This window comes from Sapajus apella, unplaced genomic scaffold, assembly GCF_009761245.1.
Source record: "Sapajus apella isolate SASKATOON/1434 unplaced genomic scaffold, GSC_monkey_1.0 scaffold103, whole genome shotgun sequence".
In the NCBI taxonomy this organism is placed as follows: Eukaryota; Metazoa; Chordata; class Mammalia; order Primates; family Cebidae; genus Sapajus; species Sapajus apella.
The window spans coordinates 4,813,954-4,834,468 of NW_022437043.1; the positions used below are offsets into that span (position 1 = coordinate 4,813,954).

The 20,515-nt window shown below is 42.1% G+C and overlaps 1 protein-coding gene and 1 pseudogene across 4 annotated transcripts in view; one reads left to right on the forward strand and one right to left on the reverse strand.

Annotated features, from left to right (window-relative positions):
* ZNF41 (zinc finger protein 41) overlaps nucleotides 1-20,515 on the reverse strand; it is a 50,826-nt gene that overhangs the window by 28,188 nt on the left and 2,123 nt on the right. The gene's annotated exons all lie outside the window — the stretch shown is intronic.
* Nucleotides 17,289-17,459, forward strand: LOC116536819 (annotated as a pseudogene).

Sequence of the window (20,515 nt, forward strand, 5' to 3'; positions counted from 1 at the left end):
AAAAAAATAGCTGGGCATGGTGTCACACACCTGTAGTCCCAGCTACTTGGGAGACTGAGGCAGGAGAATCGCTTGAACCTGGGAGGCGGAGGTTGCAGTGAGCCAAGATTGCGCCATTGCACTCCAGCCTGGGAGACAGAGCGAGGCTCCATCTCAAACAAACAAACAAAAATTCCCTGAGAAAACTTACTGAGTGAAATGAGAAGGCAAATTACAAATCTCCATGGGCAGATATTGGTACAATATTATTTGGATTTAGTAATACAGAAAATATAAACAATCATATTTGTAAGGAAGGTAAAGGCAACTACTAGCAGAAATTGATTAAAAAATAATTGAAATTCCAAACAATCAAATTTCAAAAATAATAAAAACCTAAAAGGAGATTAAGAGAAACATGGCTGGCTGGGTGCAGTGGCTCACACCCGTAATCCAAGCACTTTGGGAGCCGAGGCAGGCGAATCACCTGAGGTCAGGAGTTTGACACCAGCCTGGCCAACATGGTGAAACCCTATCTCTACTAAAAATATAAAAATTAGCCAGGTGTGGTGGCAGACGCCTGTAATCCCAGCTACTCAGGAGGCTAATGCATGAGAATCGCTTGAACCTGGGAGGCGGTTGCAGTGAGCTGAGATCTCGCCAATGCACTCCAGCCTGGGGGGACAGAGTGAGACTCTGTCTCAAAAAAAAAAAAAAAAAAAGAAAGAAAGAAAATTAAAGAAAAGAAACATGACCATGCAACCAAAAATAGGAAAAGGGAAAGAGAAGAAATATTAATCAACTAGAATAAATAGCAAACAAAAAACATAGGAGAAAAAAGGGGGAAAAATGATAGGAGGCATAAAATCAAGTATGTTATAATGCAAAGAAATTGAAATGAGTTGAATTCTGCTATAAAAGACAAAGATTATGGGACTGGGCTAAAAAACAAAATACACTTGCCACATATCTACAACAAAACGATGAAGATGTGAAATGAAGCACCCGTGGGACTATGCTAGTTAAAAGAATGGACAGGTAGGTCAGTTGCCACGCTAGACCTCTTCTTCCCTTACACATACCTGAAAGAACAATTAGGAATCCATAGAGCTGATGTGAAATTTTAGGGAATCCAAGCTTCCATTCAACATGATACTAATTTTAATTAATTGATTGCTCACTATGTTTCATGTTATTATCATACAGTTATACAGAGCAACAAGGAATTACACTGTCTAATCCAATCTCTTTTTAAATGAGAAAGTTGAGGTTTAGATATGCTAAGTAACTTGCCCAAGGTCACATGAATAGCAAATTGTGGAGCAAAGATTTTTTATCTCAGGGAATCTCATTTCAGAGCTTAGATTTCCATCCACTTTAGCCCCTACATTAAATCAAATTTTTATTATAGACATTTTCACTTATTTTGAGTTATTGGGGCTAATTCAGTTAGGGCATGAGATGTTCCAGGTTTATTGGATCAGACATACAATAAATTAAAAAGAATACAAATTTATAAATTAAAAATTTGGTGCAAATGTGAATATTTAGAAAAAGACAATACAACAAATCACAAAGTTTTAAAAGCTGGATAATTTTAAAATGTTATAAAATCTAGAAAAAAATTTTAATGCTTGTATTAATTAGTTGTCTATGTCACTCCATTCTACTTTTCTTATTTTTATTGCATTAAAAAATATTTTCACCCCTTTGTATGACAAAAAAAAAAAAAAAAAAGAAACACACCATATCATTGATCATTCTTTCCTTTATGGTTGGTATACATTATGTCTTGTTAGGAAACCTTCGTCTACCTCAGGGTCATGTAAAAGTTTTACTGTTTTAGCTTTCACATTTAGAAACACAGTCCATCTGGAAAGGATTTTAGCATGTAATATGTGTTGGAGTCAAGATTCATTTATTTCATATGGAAGCAAGATGATCCAGCACCATTTATTGAAAAGTCTACTATGGCTGGGACCAGCGGCTCACATCCGTAATCTCAGCACTTTGGGAGACCAAGGTGGGTGGACCACCTGAGCTTAGGAGTTCAAGACCAGCCTGGCTAACATGACAAAACCCTATCTCTACTAAAAATACAAAAATTAGCTGGGTGTGGTGGCAGGCACCTGTAATCCCAGCTACTGAGGAGGCTGAGGCAGGAGAATTGCTTGAACCCAGGAGGTGGAGGTTGCAGTGAGCTGAGATCTTGCCATTGTACTCCAGCCTGGGAGAATAGAGTGAGACTTTGTCTCCAAAAGAAAAAAATAAAAGACTATCCTTTCTCCACTGCTCTGTAGTATATCCTTGTGACCATATATGTGGGGGTCCATTCCTGAACTCTGTATTTCCATTGGTTTATTTGTCTATTCTTGGACCAGTGTTACAGTCTTAATTAAATGTGCTTCATATTAAGTCCTGATATCTGGTAGAATAAAGGATACCTAAATTGGACCATATTAAAATTAAGGACTTGTGTTTATCAGAAGATAAAATTAAAAATGTAAAGGCAAATCCTACAGTGGGAGAAGGTAACTGTAATACCTGTATTTGACAAATGATTAATATCTCAAATATATCAAGAATGTCTAGAAATCAATAAGAGCAATAGAAAAAGAGCAAAAGGAATAGGCATTTCACAAAAAATATCCAAATAACAAATAAGCTTATAAAAAGATGCTCGACTTCACCAGTTAGCAAGGAAATGGAAGTTAAACTACAACAAGATAATCCTCAACATAATCCTCCATATCTACAATAAGATAATCCCATCAGAAACGGCCAAATGAAAAAGATAGGAAATAAACAAGAGTGGGCAAGGATGTGGAGCAGCCAAAACTCACAGATTGCTTGTTAGGAGCATAAACTAGTATATACACTTTGGAAAACTGTTTGGTAGTACCCATTAATGGTGAATACATGCAATACCCTATGACCCTGCTATTTGACTCCAGTTCTCTCTCACTCAAGATAAATACGAATATATGTTTGCTAAAAGATATGATAGAGGCCAGGCATGGTGGCTCACATGTCTAATCCTAGCACTTTGGGAGGACAAGATGGGTGGATCATGTGGTCAAGGGTTCGAGACCAGCCTGGCCAACATAGTGAAACCCCGTCTCTACGAAAAATACAAAAATTAGCCAGGCATGGTGGCATGTACCTGTAGTCCCAGCTACTTGGGAGGCTGAGGCAGGAGAATCCCTTGAACCCAGGAGGAAGAGGTTATGGTGAGCCGAGATCATTCCACTGCACTCCAGCCTGGGCAACAGAGTGAGACTCCTCAAAAAAAAAAAAAAAAAAAAAAAAAAAAAAGGTAGGATAATGTTCACAGTAGCTTTATTCAAAACTAAAAAGTATGTAAATGCCCATCAACATCAGAATGGATAGACAAGTTGTGCTTGTTAGGGTCATAGCAAGGCAAGCCCATAGACCCCTCCATGTTCTCCCCTGCTAAGCCAAGCTCATAACAAAAACAGCCTCAAGCCTTATACATAGGGCACCTAGGTTCCAGGATGTGGTCGCACCTGGTTCTCGAAATCAGGATGCTGACCCAATTAAGGAGAATGTCAGCTCCTAAGAACCAAGATGTGGTTTTTCTTAGAATAGTACCCGGCTACCTGCAAACCCCCTAAATATCCCCCATAGTCTTTAAGTCAGGCTGCTGTCTTCACTGCCTGTGGTGAGGCAGCCAGCCTGGCAAGTTAAAATAAACTTGCTAAACCTGACCTGGCATCTGCCTCTCTATCCTTTCGGTCAACCTCACATTTTGGTGCTGAAACCCGGGATGGGAGTAGATGCTTGCTGCTTTTCTCTTTCTCTTTCCCTGCCTCTGCGGCTAGCTCCCTCGTCCAGACCCAGGAGGGAAACCCCAGACCTCCATTGCCAACTGTGGTTATTTCCATCCAAATCATCACCTCCTGGCCAGTAAGTTGGATAGAGGTTTGCCTCTGTCTGGTTCCTCAACCATCTGTTTTCTGTCTGAAAGTCCCAGCACTAGGCTGAGGACACCTTTTGGGCCCCAGGGGCCTCAGTCCTGTCATCTTGGGGACACCTAATTCGACAGCGACTGTTCCAAATTCACTGTCTTAGGTGAAGGAAACAGGGCAGAGGACGCTGTCTCCTGTCTTCCTTCTCGGCAGCCTCATCCTCTTCTGGCCTTTTACCATGGGGTCTGGCCAGTCCGTTCCATCTAAGACGTCCTTTAGGATGTCTCCTCCGGAATCTAGACATCCTTGGCCTTTAGTCTGAAATCAGGCCCCAAAAATCTAATTCTCTATTGCAATACAGCCTGGCCCCAGTATAAATTAGACAATGGTTCTCAATGGCCTGAGAATAGTACTTTCAATTTCAACATTCTCCAGGAGGGACCTTGACAATTTCTGCCACCACAATGGTAAATGGTCTGAGGTTCCCTATGTTCAGGCTTTCTTTACCCTCTGCAATCGCCCCCTCTCTGTCAGTCCTGCTCCACTTTCCAAATCTTCCTTGCCCGCTCAAAACCCAACTCAATCCCTCCCATGGCCCTCGCAGATGATGCGTCCTCTTTCGACCCAGCTGACTTCCCTCTTCTCTGCCAGCACCCTGAGCCTCTACCAGGATACCCTGAACCTCTACCTTAGGCCCCAGCTCCAGCTCTCCCCTTGTCCCCTCCCCTATCCATTCCCCCTGCTTCCGACTCTGACTCCTCTCCATCTTCATCCCACACCTGCTCTCGGACCTGGCATCCCCTACGGCCAGCTCCCTTACTCTCCTTTCGAGAGGTGGCGGGGGTGGAAGGCATTGTCCATGTTCATGTCCCCTTCTCTCTCTCTGATCTCTCCCAAATCGAAAAGTGCCTTTTGTCTTTCTCCTCCAATTCAGACACTTACATCAAAGAATTTAAACATCTTACCCAGTCTTATGAACTTACCTGGCATAATCTCTATATTATCCTCTCCTCTACTCTCCTCCCCAAAGAGAAGGAAAGAGTGTGGCTTGCGGGCAACTGCTGTCCCCTGAAAGGAACTGGCCTGGAAATATCAGCCTACAGATCCCGGCAAGGCATTTCGTAACCACATAATTACTTGCCTCATGGCAGGCCTTAACAAAGCTGCCCATACAGCTGTAAATTTTTAGAAACTCAGAACATTTTCCCAAAAGGCAAACAAAATCCTGCCCAGTTTCTTTCCTGCCTTACAGAGGCCCTCCAGAAGTACGCCCGTGTTAATCCTGCCCTCAAGAAGGTACAATTCTTAACACTCATTTTATCTCCCAGTCTGCTCCAGACATCTGACACAAACTTAAAAAGGCCATTAATGGCCCTCAAACCCCACAACAAAACCTCCCTAACCTGGCCTTCAAGGTCTTCAATAACAGGGATGAACAAAGTAAAACAGACAAGGCCCAAAGAGATCATGCTAAATACCAGCTTCTCGCAGCAGCCATTCGCCAACCCAACAGCCTGGCTATGGCTGCCAGGGGCACAAAAGACCTGATAGCAGTGCACCTCTGGGGGCATGTTTCAAATGCAGCAAGGAAGGCCACTGGGTGTGGGCATGTCCCAATCCATGGGCACCAAAAAGCCCTTGCCCCATCTGCCAGCACACAGGCCACTGGAAGTCTGACTGTCCTCTCAACAGGCAGACAGAAAAGCCTGTACCTCCAACCCGCAACCCCTTCACCAAGAGAAAAGGTAAAGAATCGCCTGTACTCCCACAGCTTAGCTGCTGAAGACTGACGGGGCCCAGAGTCCCCGGCCCCATCTGCCATCACTGTATTGGAGCCCAGGGTAACGCTGTTAGTAGCAGGTAAGCCAATCTTTTTGTAATCAATACCAAGGCCACCTACTCGGCTTTACCCGAATTTTCAGGACCAACTCATCCCTCACAGGTCTCAGTTGTGAAGGTTGACAGACTCATCTCATGTCCACAGGCCACCAGACCCCTTACTTGTTCCTTAATTAATACCATTTTCTCACACTTTTTCCTTCTCATGCCTCACTGTCCTGCTCCCATTCTAGGTAGGAATCCCCATCACTAAAAGTCCCCTTATTTACCAACTCCTCCAAGTTGCACACCTCCCAGCTAAGGCGGGAGTTATACACTGCAGAGGATGCGAAACAGGATCCGATAAAATCTCAAAAGGAACAGAAAAGCCACCAAGGCAGCAAAATAGCCTCCCTTTCCTCTTCCCCTGCCCCTCTCCTCCTCATCACCCTGCAATCCAACCCCAGTATTCTACCGACAATCTTCATTGTTACAACAAAAAGCCTCCTTCCAGGGAAAGTGAATAGTCAAATATCAAAAAAACTCATCTTCCCTCAAGAACAAACCAAAAAAATTCTAACATCTCTTCACCAGTCCTTCCGTATCAGTGCATACCCTGTCCCTTCTCCTTTGCCCTTATTTCTATTTTCCCCACCTACTTACCACACTAAAAACATAACCTCAAACTGTCATGTACGCTGTCGCTTCCTCTCAAGGGGCCTCCACTCTCCTACTATCTCTACACATCAGCTAAGAGAAACAGCCTCTCTCCATAACATACCACATATTAAAAGTCCTCTCCACTCTCCCCATTCCCCCCACACAAAAAAGTCTTAATTCACCTATTTCTTGCTCATCTGCAAAAAAAAGTTTAACTATCCACAGGACTGTATCAGCCACCTCATAAACCTTCTAAAAGAGGCCACCTCTCCATACAACCCCTATCATCTCCTTCCCCCAAATAAAGACCCCAATTCTTCCTCAAAGTCCTAACTCTTTTAACAGTCAGCCCCACTGCCTCTACTCTCCCTTCTCACTTCTACAAGACTCAAACAATCTCTCAATCTGTCTCACTCCTTCTTATTGCACTCCAATGATACACTTGCTTCCCGTTGCTGGACCTGTTTTTTCCTTTCCTCTACTGCCTACTCAGCTATCCCAGTTTCTCATCCCTAGGACCATATTCCCATTGGCTTCTCACACACCATCCAAAAAGCCTCTGCCTTTGTAGGCAAAGCCCTCATCCTCACTAGAAACTATCCCACTGCCCTCACTAACAGAGCTACCAAACTTCTCTCCACATATACTGCCAATTACAACTGGCCTCACCTTGCCATCCAAAGTCCCATAACCTTCCACACCACAAAACTTGGCCACGCCCCCTTATGTGTCACCTCTTTCAATGGACACATACATGTAGGCACCATCCCTCCCTCTGCCTGTGGCTCAACTCAACCCATCTCCCATCTCCCTTCCCATACCTCACTCCAAGTAAATTATTCAGTTTCCCCTGAAGCTAACCACTCCTTTACCCAGCCCCTCTGCATTACCTCCCCTCCTGCCTCTCAAACATGGAAACCTCTTCCCCAGACAAAATTTCTGAAAGGGGTCTCTCTCTCTCTCCTCTTCACTCTAGGTTACTAAAGCTGCACCAAGTCCCTCCAAACAAGAAACCTACATGTACGCAAACACCTACATTCAATCCGCTTGTCTGTTTGCATTAACACTGCAGGCATCCTCTTCCTCTGCAGATTCACAACCTATTTCTGTCTCCCTACCAACTAGACAGGTACCTGCACCCTAGTCTACCTGACCCCCAACATTAACCTTGTCCCTCCAAACCAAAAACTCCCTGTCCCTGCTACACTACACACCTCCCCCCCCAAAAAAATCAATACAGTTCATTCCCTTATTAGTAGCCCTTAAAGTCACAACTAGTGTCAACTTAGAAGCAGGAAGTATAAAAACCTCATTATCATATTTCCAGTCGCTCTCCCAAAACTTCCAATCATCACTAAAAAAAAAAAAAAAAGCAAACTCTATCACTCGCCTCCAAAATCAACTACACTCTTTAACAGCAGTCCCCCTACAAAAACCACAGAGGCCTAGACCTCCTCACTGCTGAAAACAAGGAAGTCTGTGTCTCTTTTTAAATAAACAATGCTGTTTCTACCTCAATAAATCTAGGTTAGTTCAAAAGTCTGTCAAAAGGCTCAAAAACCAAACCCCCAAAATAAAAGAAAACAATTCTTCTGCCTGGGCCCCCTGGCCCGCTAGGTCTCTCAGCTCCTGGGCCCCTTGGCTGCTTCCCCTCCTCGGCCCTGCTATAACTCTCCTCCTCCTCTTGGTCTTTGGCCCTTGCCTCTTACGCCTTTTCAGCCAGTTTTTGTAGAATCAATACAAGCTTTTACCTCTGGCACAATACAAGACATGATGGTGTTCCAGGACTACCAACCTGCAAGCCAGCCCCACCCCAACCAGCGTCCCTACTCAGCACGAAGCAGCTAGGAACACCCCTTTTCTCTTTCTTTTATATATATAACAAAAGGCTGGAATGTTAGGGTCACAGCAAGGCAAGCCCATAGACCTCCTCCCCGTTCTCCCTTGCTAAGCGAAGCCCATAACAAAAACAGCCTCAAGCCTTGTCAACAGGGCACCTAGGTTCCAGGATGTGGTTGCACCCAGGATACTAACCCAATGAAGCAGAATGTCAGCCCCTGAGAACCAAGATGTGGTTTTTCTTAGAATAGTACCCGGCTACCTGCAAACCCCCTATATAACCCCCATAGTCTGTAAGTCAGGCTGCTGCCTTCACCGCCTGTGGTGAAGGCAGCCAGCCTGGCAGGTTAAAATAAACTTGCTAAACCTGATCCGGCATCTGCCTCTCCATCTTTTCGGTCAACCTCACAGTGCTACATTTATACAAGAAAATACTATACAGGAATGAGAAAGAATAAATTGCTATACTCAACATGCATGAGTCTCATCCCATGAACACTCTTGTTAAACTAAAGAAGCCAGACTCAAAAGAGCAATGAAGCAATGCCATATGATTATGTTTGCATACATTTAAGAAATGTGGCTGCTTTAAAAAAGTTTTTTTTTGGAGACAGGATCCTGCTCTGTCACCCAGCCAGGAATACAGTGGCAAGATCATAGCTCACTGCAGCCTCAAACTCCTGAGCTCAAGTAATCCTTCTGCCTTAGCCTCATGGGTCGCTGGAACTACAGGTGCATGCCACCACACCCAGCTAAAAAACATTTCTTCAACTAGGTGGTGGCTACGCAGGTTTGTCTGGTCTGTTAAAAAATCATCAAGCGCAGTAGCTCACGCCTGTAATCCCAGCACTTTGGGAGGCCAAGGCAGGCAAATCATGATATCAGGAGTTTGGGACCAGCCTGGCCAACATAGTGAAACCCCGTATCTACTAAAAATACAAAACTTAGCCGGGCATGGCGGCGCATGCCCGTAGTCCCAGCTGGTCAGGAGGTTGAGGCAGGAGAACCACTTGAATCCAGGAGGTGGAGGTTGTGGTGAGAAGGGATCATGCCACTGCACTCCAGCCTGAGCAACAGATCGAGACTCTGTCTCAAAAAAAAAAAAAAAACATCAAGCTAAATATGCACAATGTATGCACTTTTCTGTATTATGTTATATTTCAATGAGGATTTAAAAGCTATACAATTTACTAGGCAAATGCCAAGAAAATAAAAGGAGGTCTGAAAATACAATTATCGCAGTACAAATTAAGGTCCAAATCATCAACAGATCAACAAAAAAGGGGAGTATCAAAAGGGGAGTATCTTTTTTTTGAGATGAAGTCTTGCTCTTGTCCTCCAGGCTGGAGTGCAATGGCGCAATCTGGGCTCAGTGCAACCTCTGCCTCCCGGATTCGAGTGATTCTCCTGCCTCAGCCTCTTGAGTAGCTGGGATTAAAGGTGCTTGCCACCACACCTGGCTAATTTGTGTATTTTGTTTTAGTAGAGACAGGGTTTCACCATGTTGGCCAGGCTGGTCTCGAATTCCTGACCTCAGGTGATCCCCCTGCCTTGGCCTCCCAAAGTGCTGGGATTACAGGAGTGAGCCACTGTGCCCAGCCAGGAGTATCTTTTAATAGTAAAAGAAACAAAGAAGTACTAACTGGCATAAACCTTCAGGACCATTCAACGCATACAAATAAAACCAGCACAAATGCATTAAACCACATGAAGTCTTAAAAATCATAACTGTCAAATTAGAACTCAGAATTAAGAAACTAACTCAGAACCGCACAACTTCATGGAAACTGAACAACTGGCTCTTGAATGTCGACTGGATAAACAATGAAATGAAGGCAGAAATAAAGGTGTTCTTTGAAACCAACGAGAACGAAGATACAACATACCAGAATCTCTGGGACACATTTAAAGCAGTGTCTAGAGGGAAATTTATAGCAATAAATGCCCACCGGAGAAGCAAGGAAAGATCTAAAATCGACACCCTATCATCAAAATTGAAGGAGCTAGAGGAGTAAGATCAAAAAACTCAAAACCTAGCAGAAGACAAGAAATAACTAAGATCAGAGCAGAGCTGAAGGAGATAGAGACACAAAAAAATCCATCAAAAAATCAATAAATCCAGGAGCTGGTTTTTTTGAAAAGATCAACAAAATAGACTGCTAGCCAGATTAATAAAAAAGAAAAGGGAGAAGAATCAAATAGATGCAATAAAAAACAATAAAGGGGATATCACCACTGACTCCACAGAAATACAAACTACAATCAGAGATTACTACAAACAACTCTATGCACATAAACTAGTAAGCCCGGAAGAAATGGATAAATTCCTGGACACTTGCACCCTCCCAAGCCTAAACCAGGAACAAGTTGAAACTTGAATAGACCAATAACAACAGCTGAAGTTGAGGCAGCAATTAATAGCCTACCAACCAAAAAAAGTCCAGGACCAGATGGGTTCACAGCTGAATTCTACCAGACATACAAAGAGGAGCTGGTACCATTCCTTCTGAAACGATTCCAAACCATACAAGAAGAGGGAATCCTTCCCAAATCATTTTATGAGACCAACATCATCCTGATATCAAAACCTGGCAGAGACTCAACAAAAAAAGAAAACTTCAGGCCAACACCCATGATGAACATCGATACAAAAATCTTAAACAAAATACTGGCAAACCGATTGCAACAGCACATCAAAAAGCTTATCCACCATGATCAAGTAGGCTTCATCCCGGGGATGCAAGGCTGGTTCAACACACACGAGTCTATAAACGTAATTCACCACATAAACAGTACCAAAGACAAAAACCACATGATTAGCTCAATAGATGCAGAGAAGGCCTTTGACAAAATTCAACAGCCCTTTATGCTAAAACTCTCAATAAACTAGGTATTGAAAGAACATATCTCAAAATAATAGAAGCTATTTATGACAAACCTACAGCCATTATCATACTGAACAGGCAAAAACTGGAAGTATTCCCTTTGAAATCCGGCACTAAACAAGGATGCCCTCTGTCACCACTCCTATTCAATATAGTAGTGGAAGTTCTAGCCAGAGCAATGAGGCAAGAAAAAAATATAAAGGGTATTCAATTAGGAAAAGAGGAAGTCAAATTGTCTCTATTTGCAGACGACATGATTGTATATTTAGAAGACCCTATCATCTCAGCCCAAAATCTCCTTAAACTGACCAGCAACTTCAGCAAAGTTTCAAGATACAAAATCAATGTGCAGAAATCACAAGCATTTCTATACACCAATAACAGACTAACAGCCAAATCATGAGCGAACTCCCATTCACAATTGCTACAAAGAGAATAAAATACCTAGGAATACAACTAACAAAGGATGTGAAGGACCTCTTCAAGGAGAACTACAAACTACTGTTCAAGGAAATGAGGACACAAACAGGTGGAAAAACATTCCATGCTCATAGTTAGGAAGAATCAATATCATGAAAATGGCCATACTGCCCAAAGTAATTTATAGATTCAATGCTATCCCCATCAAGCTACCAATGACCTTCTTCACAGAACTGGAAAAAACCACCTTAAACTTCATATGGAACCAAAAGAGAGCCCGCATAGCCAAGTCAATTCTAAGCAAAAAGAACAAAGCTGGAGGCATCACACTACCTGACTTCAAACTATACTGCAAGGCTACAGTAATCAAAACAGCATGGTGCTGGTACCAAAACAGAGATATAGACCAATGGAACAGAACAGAGCCCTCGGAGGCAACGCCACACATCTACAACCATCTGATCTTTGACAAACATGACAAAAACAAGCAATGGGGAAAGGATTCCCTGTTTAATAAATGGTGTTGGGAAAACTGGCTAGCAGTGTGCAGAAAGCAGAAACTGGACCCCTTCCTGGCACCTTACACTAAAATTAACTCTAGATGGATTAAAAACTTAAACATAAGACCTAACACCATAAAAACCCGAGAAGAAAACCTAGGCAAAACCATTCAGGACATAGGCATAGGCAAGGACTTCATGACTATAACACCAAAAGCATTGGCAACAAAAGCCAAAATAGACAAATGGGACCTAATTAAACTCCAGAGCTTCTGTACAGCAAAAGAAACAATCATTAGAGTGAACCAGCAACCAACAGAATGGGAAACAATTTTTACAATCTACCCATCTGACAAAGAGCTATTATCCAGAATCTACAAAGAACTAAAACAGATTTACAAGAAAAAAAACAAACAGACCCATCCAAAAGTGGGAGAAGGATATGAACAGACACTTTTCAAAAGAAGACATATGTGAGGCCAACAAACATATGAAAAAATGCTCATCATCACTGATTATTAGAGAAATGCAAATCAAAACCACATTGAGATACCACCTCACACCAGTTAGAATGGCGATCATTAAAAAATCTGGAGACAGCAGATGCTGGAGAGGATGTGGAGAAATAGGAACACTTTTACACTGTTGGTGGGAGTGTAAACTAGTTCAACCATTGTGGAAGACAGTGTGGCGCTTCCTCAAGGATCTAGAAATAGAAATTCCATTTGACCCAGCAATCCCATTACTGGGTATACACCCAAAGGATTACAAATCATTCTATTATAAAGACAATGCACACGTATGTTCATAGTGGTACTGTTTACAATAGCAAAGACCTGGAACCAACCCAAATGCCCATTGACGATAGACTGAACAAGGAAAATATGGTACATATACACCATGGAATACTATGCAGCCATAAAAAGTGATGAGTTCATGTCCTTTGTAGGGATGTGATGAATCTGGAAACCATCATTCTCAGCAAACTGATACAAGAACAGAAAATCAAACACCGCATGTTCTCACTCATAGGTGGGTGTTGAACAATGAGAACACATGGACACAGGGAGGGGAGCATCACACACTGAGGTCTGTTGGGGGGGGCTAAGGGAGGGACAGCAGGGGGGGTGGGGAGGTCGGGGAGGAATAATATGGGGAGAAATGTCAGATGTAGGTGATGGGGGGATGGAGGCTCTAAACCACATTGCCATGTGTGTACCTATGCAACAATCCTGCATGATCTGCACATGTACCCCAGAACCTAAAGTACAATTAAAAAAATCATAATAGGGCCGGGTGCGGTGGCTCAAGCCTGTAATCCCAGCACTGTGGGAGGCCGAGGCGGGTGGATCACGAGGTCAAGAGATCGAGACCATCCTGGTCAACATGGTGAAACCCCGTCTCTACTAAAAATACAAAAAATTAGCTGGGCATGGTGGCGCATGCCTATAATCCCAGCGACTCAGGAGGCTGGGGCAGGAGAATTGCCTGAACCCGGGAGGCGGAGGTTTCAGTGAGCCGAGATCGCGCCATTGCACTCCAGCCTGGGTAACAAGAGCGAAATTCCGTCTCAAAAAAAAAAAAAAAATCATAATTGTTGTGTTATATTTAACAAGTGTTGCTATTAAGGTTATGCCAGTTTTTAAAAGGAACTCAGGAAATTTCTTTTTATGTGTTAAAATGGCATAGATATTATCTTCTTTAAAGTTCAGCTATAAACACATTTAGAGCTGGTGGTGCCTTTTAAAAATAGCACATTTTAACTCTTTTCCTTTCTTTGAATTTTGGTCTTTACCAAATGTTGGTGTGTATGCAGAGAAACTGGATCTCTAACACATTGCCAGCAGGAATGTAAAGTGGTACAGCCACTCTGGAAAAGTTTGGCAGCTTCTTTAAAGACTAAAATACTTATCACATGATCGAGCAACTGCACTTCTGGGCATTCATCCCAGAGAAAGGAAATCTTATGTGTACACAAAAACCTGTACAAGATTATTCACTGAAGCTTGATATGTAATGGCCTCAGACTACAAACAAGCAAAAGGGCCCTCAGATGAACAAACTGTAGTAAATCTAGAATATGGAATACTACTCAGCAACAAAAAGAAATGAATTATCGTTGCTAGCAACAGTTTGGATGGTTTTCAAGGACACTATGCTGATGGGAAAAACCAACCTCAAAAGATAACACACTGGGCCGGGTGTGGTAGCTCATGCCTGTAATCCCAGCACTTTGGGAAGCCGAGGCGGGCAGATCACCTGAGGTCAGGGGTTCGAGACCAGCCTGGGCAACATGGTGAGACCCCCCCCCCACCTCCACAAAAAATTTAGAAAGTAGCCATGGCATGCACCCGTAGTCTCAGCTACTCAGAAGGCCAAGGCGGGATGATCGCTTCGAACCTAGGAGTTCGAAGCTGCAGTGAGTGATGACGGTGCTACTGTACTTCAGCCTGGGCAACACAGTGAGAACCTGTCTAAAAAAAAAAAAAAGAGTATAAAGGGGTAGTAGTTCTGTATCTTGATTGTGGTAGCTGTTACATGAATCTATGCATATGACAAAATGACATAAGAACTATGCGCATACTAGGCTGGGTGTGGTAGCTCACGCCTGTAATCCCAGTACTTTGGGAGGCAGATGTGGGTGGATCATTAGGTCAGGAGTTCGAGATCAGCCTGGGCAACATGGTGAAACCCCATCTCTACTAAAAATACAAAATTAGCCAGGTGTGGTGGCACACACCTGTAGTCCCAGCTACTCGAGAGGCTGAAGCAGGAGAATTGCTTGTACTAGGGAGGTGGAGGTTACAGTGAGCCAAGATCGTGCCACTGCACTCCAGCCTGGGTGACAGAGGGAGACTCTGTCTCCAAAAAAAAAAAAAAAAAAAAAAAGCCAGGTGTGGTGGCGCATACCTGTAATTCCAGCTACTTGGGAGGCTGAGGCAGGAGAATCACTTGAACTCGAGAAGCACAGGTTGCAGTGAGCGGAGATTGCACGCACCACTTCACTCCAGCCTGGGTGACAGAGCAAGACTCCGTCTCAGAAAAAAACACAAAAAACAAAAAAGAACTATGTACACACTATGTACCAATGTCAAATTCTACATTTTTATATTGTATTATGATTTTGTAAGATGTAATCATTGGAGAAAACTGGGTGAGGGTATACAGGGCTCTGTGCTATGCTTGTAACTTCCTATGAATCTATTAGTATTTCAAAATAAAAAGTTTAAGAAAATCATAATTGTGCCAGGGGATTTTATTGTATCTCTTCTATGGTATGATGGATCAAGTAAACAAACAAACAAAAAACAAAACTAAGTAAAGCAGATTTGAGAAATATAATCAACAAGCTAGACTTAAGACACATAACTTTACTTTACCCAATTGAATATACTCTCTTCTCTTAGACCCATGGCATAGTTGACAAAAATTTTTTAAAATTATGTAACTTGGACTTGAAGAAAATATCTTGATACATTTAAAAATTACAGTTTTGGCAGGTTATATTGACCATGATCTTGTAAAATCATAAGTAGATAATAAAAAGATAAACTACCAAATCCAGGTTTCAATTAAGAAATACTCTCTAGGTCAGGCGTGGTAGCTCACGCCTGTAATCCCAGCACTTTGGGAGGCCGAGGTGGGCAGATCACAAGGTCAGGAGATCAAGATCATCCTGGCCAACATGGTGAAACCCTGTCTCTACTAGAAATGTAAAAATTATCTGGGTGTGGTGGCGGACACCTGTAATCCCAGCTATTTGAGAAGCTGAGGCAAGAGAATTGCTTGAATCCAGGAGGCGGAGGTTACAGTGAGCCGAGATCGTGTCACTGCACTCCAGCCTGGGCAACAGACCAAGACTCCATCTCAAAAAAAAAGAAAAAAAGAAAGAAATATTCTCTAAACATGTCAGGATTGAAAATGGATTTGATAACAAAATTTTAGACTTCATAACAAATTTTGAGACACAGCTAAGGCTATATTTAAAGAATATTTTGTCTTTGTCTACAGTCACAGAGGAAAAAAGAATGTTTTGGCCTAATTATTTTTAATGTTTAAAAATAAAAGCTAAAGGTAAATGAACTAAGTGTTCAATCTAAGAAAATATTTTTTAAAAGGCCAGGTGCAGTGGCTCACGCCTGTAATCCCAGCACTTTGGAAGGCCGAGGTGGATGGATCACTTGAGCTCAGGAGCTCAAGACCAGCTTGGCCAACATGGTGAAACCTCATCTCTACTAAAAATATAAAAATTAGCCAGGCATGGTGGCACACGCCTGTCATCCCAGCTACTCGGGAAGCTGAGGTGGAAGAATCGTTTGAACCTGGGAGAAAGAGTTTGCAATGAGCTGAGATTGCGCCACTGTACTCCAGCCTGGGCAACAGAGCGAGACGCCATCTCAAAAAACAGACAGACAACAACAACAACAACAAAAATTAGCCGGATTGCTTGAGCCCGGGAGGTACAGGCTGCAGTGGGCCGAGATGGCACCACTGCACTCCAGCCTGGATGTCAGAGGGAGACCTTGTCTCAAAAAAAAGAAAGAAATTAAAAGAAGACAACAAAATATTCATGAGAAATCTGATCAAGGTAAAAGAGAAAGGAAAAAAATATATACATATGTACACACACACACACGCATACACACATCACAAACATCACAAACATGCACACAGTCTTAGACCCTAGCAAACATAAACTACCAAAATTAATCCTCCCCACCAGAAATCTGTAGAGCAATAATCAGAGAAAATAATATATCTAAAATTTGCCATTTAAAAAAAGGCATCAGCTGTAAGTGTGTATATAGTTGAACTTAAGAGAATGTCTATGCTATTTTAACACATTAAAAAATGGTGCAGAGCATGGTGGCTCACGCCTGTAATCCCAGACTTTGGGAGGCTGAGGCAGGTGGATCATGAGGTCAAGAGATGGAGACCATCCTGGCCAACATGGTGAAACCCCATCTCTACTAAAAATACAAAAATTAGCTGGGCATGGGAGTGCGTGCCTATAATTCCAGCTACTCAGGAGGTGGAGGTTGCAGGGAGCTGAGATTGCACCACTGCACTCTAGCCTAGCAACAGAGTGAGACTCTGTCTCAAAAAAAAAAAAAAAAAAAACAAAAGGAAATCTTTTGATTTCCTTTTAAAAACTGGCATAACCTTAATACCAACACTTGTTAAATATAGAAAAACAAGAAAACTATAAGCAAACTTTTTATAGTGGCAAAAATTCTAAATAAAATATTACTAACTCAGGCTTCCTGGTGCTTACCACAGGCTGTGTGCTTACACTGACTGTATAGAAAAAGAAGTGGGCCTGTCTTCTCTGTTCTTACACTGACTGTACAGAAAGAGAAGAGACCCACCCTATATACACCTCTGCCCAGGCCCTATGCCTGGTCTGAATTGTGAATGAGGGGACACAGACTTGAGGAAAAAGAAACAAATACATTAGTAACTCAAATCTGACCATGACTCATAAGAAAAATTGCCCTTGACCAACAGAATTATCCCAGGAAGGTAAGGATGGATCTGCATTATATATCAATATCATTCATTACAACAACCAATTTAGGAAAGTAACACCATTAGGCTACTCCATCAAAAAGGCATCTGATATAATTCAAGAACCATTCCTAAGAAAAATACAAATCAAGACAGGAACATGTGAAAACTATAAGGGCACCATCAGGAAAGTGAAAAGACACAGAGGCTGGGCACGGTGGCTCATGCCTGTAATCCCAGCACTTTGGGAGGTGGAGGCAGGTGGATCACTTGAGGCCAGAAGTTCGAGAGCAGCCTGGCTGAAATGGCGAAACCCTGTCTCTACTAAAAATACAAAAATTAGCTGGATGTGGTGGTGAGTGCCTATAAAACCAGCTACTTGGGAGGCTGAGGCAGAAGAATTGCTTGAACCCGGGAGTCGGATGTTGCAGCGAGCCGAGATGACACCACTGCACTGCAGCCTGGGCAACAGAGTGAGACTCCATCTCAGGAAACAAAAACAAAAACAAAAACAAAAACACCTGCACAGAACGAGGGGAAATACATGCAAATCACATTTGTGACAAGGGACTTGTACCCAGATTATCTATACAACTTGATAACACAAAGACAACTCAATTTAAAAATAGGCCAAGGATTTGAATAGGTATTTCTTCAAAGATATACAAATGGCCAATAAGTACAGGAAAAGATGCTCAACATCAGTGGCCACTAGAGAAATAGAAATCAAAAGCACGAGATCCCACTTCACACTTACTAGGAAGGCTAGAATTAAAAAGACAATAAGTGTTAGCAAGGATGTGATAAATTGGAACCTTCATACATTGCTGTCGGGATATAAAGTGATGTAGCTGTTTTGGAAAAGTTTGGCAATTCTTCAAAATGTTAAACATAGAAGGCTGGGCACAGTGGCTCACGCCTGTAATCCCAGCACTTTGGGAGGCTGAGGCAGGTGGATCACTTGAGGTTAGGAGTTCAAGACCAGCCTGGCCAACATGGTGAAACTCCATCTCTACTAAAAATACAAAAATTAGCTGGGTGTGGTGGTGGGTGCCTGTAATCCCAGCTACTCGGGAGGCTGAGGCAGGAGAATCGCTTGAACCTGGGAGGTGGAGCTTGCAGTGAGTGGAGTTAGTGCCACTGCATTTCAGCCTGGATGACAGAGCGAGACTCTGTCTCAAAAATAAAAATTAAAACCAAAATAAATAAAATAAATAAAGCAAGACTATCAAATAGTGTAGTTTTAATGGTTATTTGTGAAACTAGATAAAATAGTTTTAACATTCATATACAAGAAAATTAATGAAAGCAACCAAAAAGAAAGTGAGGGGGACTAGCACTATTTGATATTAAAACTATTTCTTTTTTTTTTTTTTTCTTTTTTAGGAATGTCAGGACTCACGTGCAGTACTGAAATATTTCTAAAGTCAATATGATTTTTTTAAAAAGAAGTAGATACATATATCGGAAGAACTAAACAGAGTTCAGAAATAAAACAATACACATTTGGGAATTTATGTGACAAAAGTGACATTTAATTGAATTAGAACGGGTATTCATTTAACGACTGGTGCTGGCAAATTAGCTATCCAAATGGAATATACAAACTGCGTCCATCTCCTACCATACACCAAAATAAATTCCAGTTAGATTAAAATTTCACTTAAAAAAATTGAAACAATAAATATATTAAAAATAAACAAGGCATATTTGTTTGAACACGAAATGGGGAGAAGTCACTAGGCAAGACAAGACACTCAGAACCTGTAAAGGAAAAAGGCAGATATATCTTAATAGATAATTTTGAAAAAATCAAATGTAAAGACAACTTTCAAAAGTCAAAGAGATTGAGGAAATATAGTTACAATACAGGTTAATATTCACAACTTAGTAAGAAAGACAAACCACCTAAAGGAAAAAAAGAGCAGAGAATATGAAGAAGTTTAAATATATAACTCAATGGCCAATAAGTATGAAATAATGTCCAACCACTAGTTGTCAGGAAAATGCACATCAAGGTAAACTAGATACCCTTGTGTTTGGCCCTCAGAATGGGGAAAATTTAAAAAAAAAAATCTCACAAGGTCAAGACATCGAGGCCATCCTGGCCAACATGGTGAAACCCATCATTACTAAAAAATACAAAAAAATTAGCTGAGTGTGGTGGTGCACGCTTGTAGTCCCAGCTACTTGGGAGGCTGAGGCAGGAGAATCACTTGAATCCAGGAGACAGAGGTTGCCGAGAACTGAGATAGAGGCACTGCACTCCAGACTGGTGACAGAGCAAGACACCATCTCAAAAATAATGAAAAAAAAGGCCGGGCGCGGTGGCTCACACCTGTAATCCCAGGACTTGGGGAGGCCAAGGTGTGTGGATCACAAGGCCAAGAGATCCAGACCATCCTGGCCAACACAGTGAAACCCCATCTTTACTAAAAAATACAAAAAAATTAGCTGGGCATGGTGGTGCACGCCTGTAGTCCCAGCTACTGCGGAGGCTGAGGCAGGAGAATTGTTTGAGTTCAGGAGGTGGAGATTGCAGTGAGCCGAGATTGCACCACTGCACTCCAGCCTGACGCCTGGCGACAGGACAAGACTCTGTCTCAAAAAAAAAAAAAAAAAAAAAAAATTCAGTGTGGAAGAGGATTTTGGAAGAAGCCTTTTTATATGTTGCTGGTAGGAGATCCAATTTTACAAAAGTTTTGAAAAGTAATTTGGAGATATGTGTTGAACCTAAAAGCATCCTTCCTCCATGTAATGATCACTCAGGTGACAGTCTCTGACCACAATTTAGAAATCAAAAACAAAATGTCAACATTTTGGGAAATCAAAATCTCATATTCAAATAACCCAGAGGTAAGAGTGAACACTGCAACTGCAATTAGAAATCATTAGAAGGAAACTATAGTGGAGATGCTACATATCGAAACTTGTGGGTTGGACGAAGTGGCTCTCGCCTGTAGTTACAGCACTTTGG